Raw genomic sequence first — 8520 nt, 5'->3', positions numbered from 1 at the left:
GTTTCAAGAATGATTAATTATAAATGTTTAAAACCTGTCACGAATATCACATATCATATTAGGAACACTCAATTTTTATTACTTTATCCATTTTACTTTATTTTCAATTTAAAATTTTCTTTTCTTTTCTAATTCTCTCTTTTATTCGCTTCTGATAGGTTTTTCTAGTGTATGACTAGAAGAAACCCGTCGGGACCATTACTATTTGATAGTGAGATCGATCACACAGTTTGCAGAAATCAAAGAGAAATAAGGCAAACCTGAAGATACACAGAGGAAGAGCAAGAGGACGATACTTCAACTACAACCGAGGAGATGGCTAAAAATCAGGAAAATCTGCTACCTCCTACGATTGCTGCTAATCAGAATCCTGCTCCGTGCACTATGTATGATTATGCTAAACCTTCTTTAGCAGGAACTGAGTCGAGCATAGTTAGGCCTGCTATTGCTGCAAATAATTTTGAATTGAAACCTAACACAATTCAAATGGTACAACAATTCGTTCAATTTGGTGGTTTGCAGGACGAGGATCCCAACAGTCACTTGGCGAACTTTTTGGAACTTTGTGATACATTTAAAATCAATGGCATTTCTGATGATGCCATTCGCCTTCGGTTATTCCCTTTTTCATTGAGGAACAAAGCTAAACAGTGGTTGAACTCGTTACCATGAGGGTCAATCACTACTTGGGAACAAATGACCAAAAAGTTCTTATTAAAATATTTTCTGTCGGCTAAAATAGCTAAATTACGTAATGATATCTCTTCTTTTGTGCAGATGGATTTAGAAACACTCTACGATGCATGGGAGAGATACAAGGACCTTTTACGAAGATGCCCTCACTATGGGTTACCACTCTGGCTACAGGTTCAAATGTTTCAGAATGGCCTGAATCCTTTGACTAGACAGATGATTGACGCAGTTGCTGGTAGAACTATCAATAATAAGACACCTAAGGATACCTATGAATTTATAGAAGAGATGTCACTAAATAATTATCAGTGGCAAGTCATGAGGATAAAGCCAACGAAAATAGTCGGCATTTTTAACGTCAATTCGGTCACCATGCTCTCTAATCAGGTAGAATTTTTGAATAGAAAAATTGACGGTTTTCTTGGTTCTTCACAGGTTCACCCAGTAATGCAGTGCTAAGCAAGTGGAGGTGGATCAAGCAATTCAGAATACCGACCTTATGGCTACGACATGGAGAGCGAGCAGTTAAATTAAATGGGTAATAATCCTTGATCTCAAAATAATCCTTATAGTAATACTTACAATGTAGGTTGGAAGAACCACCCAAATTTCTCATGGGGAGGCTAAGGGAATCAGAGACCACCACCTCTAGGCTTCCAACAACCACCCTACCAACAAGAGAAAAAGCCGAACCCTGAGGAGATGCTAACAAAATTTATTCGGAATACTGAGACAACACTTAAGAATCAACAAGCGTCGATCCAAGGGCTCGAAACTCAAATAAGATAGCTCGCCAAATTAATTTCTGAACGACCACAAGGTAGCCTGCCGAGTAACACTGAATCTAACCCAAGGGAACAACTCAATGCAATTACCATCCAAGACAAGGAAGGGTTAGTGGAACCTGAACCAGAACCGAGGCAAGAAATTGTGGTAAGTAAAAGTAGAGGTGAGGAAGACCACAGTGAACAAACACCGTTAAGTAAAGAGTACAGACCTCGTGTGTTATATCCCAATGCGACAAGAAAAGATCACATAGATGAACAATTCGGTAAATTCCTTAAATTATTGAAGAAATTACATATTGACTTACTGTTTATTGAAGCTCTTTCACAGATGCCAAATGCAGTTAAATTCTTAAATGAGCTTTTAACAAATAAGCGAAAGTTGGATGAAGTGTAGCATGTAGAGCTAAATGCGGTTTGCTCAGCCATACTATAGAATAAGCTGGCCAACAAATTAAAAGATCCAGGGAGTTTTACGATTCCTTGTTTAATTGGTAGCTTAGATGTTAATAATGCTTTGGCTGATTTAGGGGCTAGTATCAATGTCATGCCTTACAAAATGTTTAAGCAACTAGGTCTTGGGAAACCCAAACAAACTAGGATGAGTATTCAATTAGCCGATAAAACTATCAGATTTCCTAGGGGTATTATTGAAGATGTACTCGTTAAAATTGACAAATTTATATTCCCAGTTGATTTCGTTGTTCTAGACATAGAAGAGGATAGTAACGTTCCTTTAATTTTAGGGAGGCCCTTTTTAGTAGCTACTAGAACAATAATTGATGTTCGCACAGGTGAACTCACGCTTCGTGTGGGAGACAAAATAATCACCCTTCAAGCTCGTAATTCAAGTAACACATCGAAAATTGAAGGTGGTGGTATAAATCATCCTACTAAAACTAACCACGTGGTGCAACCTACTTTACAAGAAATAGGTTCGAAGAACATACATGAGCCATGTTCAAGCAACAACAAAGGACCTATCTATGAAGAACGAAGGCTACAAAGTGAGGAGCTAGATGAATAGCGGACACATAAACTAAAAACACACGATAAACCAAAACCGCGCCATGACAAGCTAAATTTTTCCCCAAATCAACTTAAGGTTGGAGACAAAGTGCTATTAGACGCAGCAGACCCTCGTATTACCACTTCTGAACCGAATGAAGAAATCCCTCTTACGGTACTTAGTATTTTTTCATACGGTACAGTTGAGGTAATTCATCCTAAATTTGGCACGTTCAAGGTAAATAGTACTCGTCTTAAACCTTATGTTGATAAAACTGATAGTAGGGATGAGGAGTGTAAACTCCTCGAACCAGTATGACCACGCAACAAGAGAGATAAGTCGAGCTTAGACTATAAATAAGCACTTCTCGGGATGTAACCCGAGCACTAACAGTATTGATTTCTTTAAAAATTTAGTTTTTAACATCTATTCACTAACTGAGTCCTTGAAACACGTGTTGTCTAACCCACACAGCCAGGAACACGGGAGTGCCTTAGGCTGTGCTCACCCCACGGGAGGAGACACGACCGTGCAACACGACTGTGAGAAAACAGAGAAAACTTTTTCCCCAACACGAGATGCGATAAGCTGCCACGGCCGTGCGACGTGGCTGTAGGCGAGTCTGTCAAAACAACACGGGTGTGCGACACGCCCGTGTCTAAAAACCGTGGTTGAAACTGAAAATTTAGCAGCACGCCCGTGCCCACCACCCGTGTTCAAGACTGATAAAACAACACGGGCGTGCACCTATACACACAGGTGTGGGAAAAGCGAACGAAGTAGAACACGGCCGTGCGACACAGCCGTGTGCATCAACACGCCCAAAGAACACAGGCGTGTGACGAATTTTAGATGCGCCCAAATTCAAAATCGCGAAACACATGGGCTAAAATGAGGGCATATGGCGTGCCCCACGGCCGTGTGCCCCAAAATCTATATAAACCACTCACTATTCATCACCTCCTTCCCTAAAACCCCTAACCCTAGCTGCTGCAACTTCACAGGCCCTACCTGCCACACCCGTACGCTGACCACAGCACCACCTTCGACGACCCAAAGCTCTTCCTTCTTCCGTTTGTTTACTATTTCCTCTCTATTCTCTTCAAATATTTTACTTGTTTCATGATTATTTTTGTTTTATTTGATTATCTTGAGTGTTCATAGTTATAATAATACTTATGCTTTTTGTTAAGAATTTTGCCATTTTAGTCAATACATTAGGATACATTCATCCATTTCTTTTTGTGTTTCCATGGATTTCATGCTTACCCACACCATATTTCATATTATCAAACCCACATGCATTCATTCACTAGATATTTCCATTTGCATTACTCTCATAGTCCTATTCATAATAATGACTTGATATTTCTGCTTTGGTTGTTTTAGTATAGTATGTGAGCCCCATGAAATATTCTTATTCAGTTTTAACACGCGTACATTCTTGGGGAGTATTTAACTTTGACTCTTCATTGCAGGTATACAATGTCAACCTCAAGTGGTAAGAATACCGCTGTCCCTACCTTGAAGAAGAGGAAAGGAGCAGCATCATCCTCTGGTCCTACCGCAGAGATTAGACACCCGTTCCTCCAGTTTCCCTTGGGGCCCTAAGAGGAACTATTTCAGATATTACGGGCACGACCTCTAGGTGTGGGCCGCTGCATTGACTAGGCCGCACTTGAACAAATTTAAATGGCTGACGCGGTCTGAGCCCTCTTGACGACTGAACCGTGGGGGCTCTTCTTTGAGATCATCTAGCTGATGTACCTCGAGCTCACAATGGAACTCTACTTGACCTTCTATCTGCAAGTCGTCATGACAAACTTCGACAATCCTGGAACGGTCCAGTTCCGCCTTAGTGGTCTAGTGCGCCAGTTGAGCGTACTGGAGTTTGGAATTGCACTAAGGCTGTACACGGAGGAGTTTATGGATGATAATGAACTTGACACCCTCTGTTGACACATCCACTACTCTCCTTCAAAGTGCTAGAAGGACCTCGTTCCTGCCTTGGCCACCTATGATCCTAGCCGCTCTAAGGCATCAGCTCTCGCCCCATCCTTGCGATACCTACATTGCATCTTGGCCCACACTCTGACAGGACGGTGAGAGAGCACCGGCATCGTCAACTCTCACAACACATATTTCTTGCGGAGCATGGCGAACGGGCATGTCTTCGACCTTGCCTATTTCGTTGCCCTCGCCATCCTTTATCAGACAGAGTGGCATAGGAGAGAAGTTATCTCTATTGGGCCCTATGTGATTCGATTGGCTCGGCACTTTGGGCTCCTCAACACAGCGGCACAATCATCCTCCCTCACTCTCATCGGCCAGATGTCCCCACATGGCATCTCGAGCATGCTACATATGAGGATGATAGAGAAACGAGGTGGAACCTACCCTCCTTAATACCGCCTAGTCCAGTCCACCGAGGAGGAGGACCCAGAGGATATTACTTGTAACACCCCGAACCCGAAACCGACACCGGAGTCGAACACGAGGTGTTAACTGACTTTAACCCCTTATAAAATTTATTTTCCAGACACTGCCCAATCTGTGTACTAGTCGTTTTAAAAATCATATCTTGAGTTTCGTAACTCAAAAATCAGTTTCGTGATTTTTCCCAGAAACTAGACTCATGTGCCCATCTATGTATTTTTTTCTAGAATTTTTGGTCGGGCCAATTAGTACAGTTTATTAGTCAAAATCTCCCATATTGCAGGGGTCGACTACACTGACCTTTGCCCATTACGACTTGGATATCTCCCTGCACGGGGCTTCAATACTGATGCCGTTTGTTTCTACGAAAACTAGACTCAGAGGGGAATCTGTACATATATGGTACGACCCCTAATTATCTCTGGTTAATTTATAATGAATTTCCAAAGTCGGAGCAGGGAATCCAGAAACCGTTCTGGCCCTGTCCCACAAAAATCTGATTATCTCTTAATATACTGCTCATATGATCTTTTCGTTACTTCCTCATGAAAACAGACTCATCGAGCTTCGATTACATAATTTATTCATCAATTAATTCCACTCCTACTATTTTTAGTGATTTTTCAATCTCATGACACTGCTGCTGCCAGCATCTGTTACGAAAGTAACTAGGTCCATTTCATGCCTACCCTTGATCCAACTCAATCGAACATTCGTGCCATTTTCGCATGGCTTAAAGTTTACATGCCATAATTCAAACACAACGTACTAGCTTATACATGCCAAAATGTTCTTCTAAGCCAACTAAGAAGAAAGTACCAAAACTTGCTATCCGGTGTGATGACTTCGATGACGGCCCGACCACGCAAAAATAGATGAGTCCAAGCAACCTATAATGGGTGACAAGGAAACACCGAGTGAGTTTATAACTCAGTAAGTCATAAGCTATGCACTACCATCCATCAATAACATTATCACAAGAGAAAACAAAATGGAACGAGGCTAATTACTCCATCCATTCCGAACCATACCATAGTTCCTCCAACCTATCAATTCAATTTCATATCAATTCATGCATTCACATTCCATATACTCATCAATAGGACATTGAAACATTTTCATAATTCAATTTATTTTCGTTACAATCAAACGACTAAACGGCCTTTCACCCATCCTACGATAAATTTTATGTACGTGACTTCAAGTATATTTGTCACATAGGTTCAAACTTACCGAGCTCAACACCAAGTATAAGCATAGCACATAATAGCCATGTACTCAAAACACTTACCCGATCCGCTGTCCGCGATCGACTCAATAGTGTCGCACACATAGTGTCCGTAATGATTCACGAATGTATATCGAGTCCGCACACTCAGTGCTATATAATCAACTCGCACACTTAGTGCTACATAATCAAATCGCACACTTAGTGCCACATAGTCAAACTCGCACACTTGGTGCCGCATGGTCAATTCGCACACTTAGTGCATCATATTCATTTCGCACACTTAGTGCAACATAGTCGAATCGCACACTTAGTGCTGTACAATTTAATCCCGCGCACTTAGCGCCAATCTCATGGTCATAAATGGTTATCCTGCACGTTTAGTGCCGAGATCAACAACTCAGTACATCTTACCTCTTTTCTTTCATTCAACAATTTCATCATCACATACGTACATGCATATATATATATATGTATATTTATTCATTCCATTCAGCATCAATACATACACATTATGACCATTTGAAATAATACCAACTACATGCTTAATGACTTACCTCGTGTTGGGTAAGACGGTTCCAACTCGGCTACTCGATAACCTTTTCTTTGCCTTTGCTCGATTCACCTCCTTTAACTCCTTGAGCCAAATCAATAATTTAAAATAGTCATTAATCGACTATTCAAGTATTACTTTCAGAATAATATATATATTGATTTGACTTTCACACACATAGATTATAGTAAGCTTTATAATAGTCAATAAATAACTCATTGGCAAATTTTCATTAATGTTTACAACAAAATCACATATTCACTACTAGCTGTTTTCCTGAGCAGTAGTCGCTAAATTGTTTATAACTGGAGCTACAAAACTCCAAATCACTAGCCGTTAATTTTCCCTGAATATAGACTCGTATATCTTCCATCCATAAAATTTCCAGAATTTTTGGCTCGGCCAATCAATACCAGATTTTTCTTAAAGTTTCCCCTGTTTCACTGTTTGACTATTCTGACCACTCTTCACTACGAATCAAATTTCTCATTTTACAGAATTCAAAATGTGTTGTATTTGATCTCATTTGAAACTAGACTCATTAAGGAGTCTAAGCATATAAATTTTATCTTATAATAATTTTTGTACAATTTATAATGATTTTCTAAAAACAGAACAGGGAATCTAGTAGTCATTTTGACTCAGCCCCACAATACTTCAAATATCTCAAGATCGGTAACTCTTTTGTTTTCATAGTTTCTTTTGTAAGAAAATAGACTCTTCAAGCTTTAATGGCATAATTCACTCAGCTTCTAATTCAATTCCTACAAATTATGGCGATTTTCCAAAATCACCTTACTGCTGCTGTCCCCAAACAGATTATTACCGAATCAAATACTAACATTAGCATTTCACCTTAATAGCTAGCTTGCCAAGCCTTAATTTAACATATTTTCATTCAATTTAGTCTAATAACGCATAAATGGGTAAATTACATTTTTACCCCTAATATTTCGCACTTTCACAATTTAGTCTTTATTCCACAAAACACAAAATACACAAAGTTTGGTCACACTCCTTAAGGGCCGAATCTTCCTAGTGCCCATATAAGTCCATACATCTCATTTATTTCACCTTTGAGTCCTTCAAAAATTTGTTTTTGTAATTTAGCCCTAACTACTCAAAATCACCAAAAACTTCAACACAAAACATATTAATCTTTTATAGCCGAAAACCATACTCACCCCCAAAATCGAAATTTCAACATGGTTTACAAAAATCACTTGATAGCTCACTCAATATCAACTAAAATTTCAAAAGCTAGTACATACTTCCTTACCTTAATAGTGACTTAAAATGACCGATTGCTCATGTTACCAACAATATTCAAGATTTGAACATGGGCTAAGTAAGGGACTTAGTAACTAGCTTAATACATTCAACAATTTCCAAAAGCTACCATGCATTACATACCTTATTCAAGACTAGAAGGAGTGGCCGAATGTCTTACTTCCCCTTCCCCCTTCTTCTTAGCATTTTCGGCCAAGGATGATAAAAGATGAACAAATTTTTTTCTTTCTTCTTTAGAACATTCGGCCAAGGGGAAATGAAGAAAGATGGACACTTTTTTTTTGTTTTTCCTTCTTACTTTCACGGCAAAAGGGGAGGAAAGAAACAATTACCACCCATCCTTTCCTTTTTCCATTTCTTTATTTCCCCATACTTCTTATTATATTTTTATCCTACATACCTCACTAGGCCAACATGTTCCCAACATGTTTCCACCCATAGCATGGCCGGCCACTACATATTAGGGAGGGGGAATTTGACATGCAAGTCCCCTTTTTCTTCCACATGCACTAATAGGTCCTCATGC

At 39.6% G+C, this 8520-nt stretch overlaps 1 non-coding gene across 1 annotated transcript; it reads right to left on the bottom strand.

The window, feature by feature from the left end:
- Positions 1 to 744: 744 nt before the first annotated feature.
- Positions 745 to 851, bottom strand: LOC121213444 (small nucleolar RNA R71). The gene has a single exon (XR_005908825.1). It is a non-coding gene; the product is annotated as a small nucleolar RNA R71 (small nucleolar RNA).
- Positions 852 to 8520: the final 7669 nt, after the last annotated feature.

This window comes from Gossypium hirsutum, chromosome A13 (genome assembly GCF_007990345.1).
Source record: "Gossypium hirsutum isolate 1008001.06 chromosome A13, Gossypium_hirsutum_v2.1, whole genome shotgun sequence".
NCBI lineage: Eukaryota > Viridiplantae > Streptophyta > Magnoliopsida > Malvales > Malvaceae > Gossypium > Gossypium hirsutum.
The sequence above is the reverse complement of the archived record's forward strand: the minus strand, read 5'-3'. Positions and strand labels throughout refer to the sequence as shown.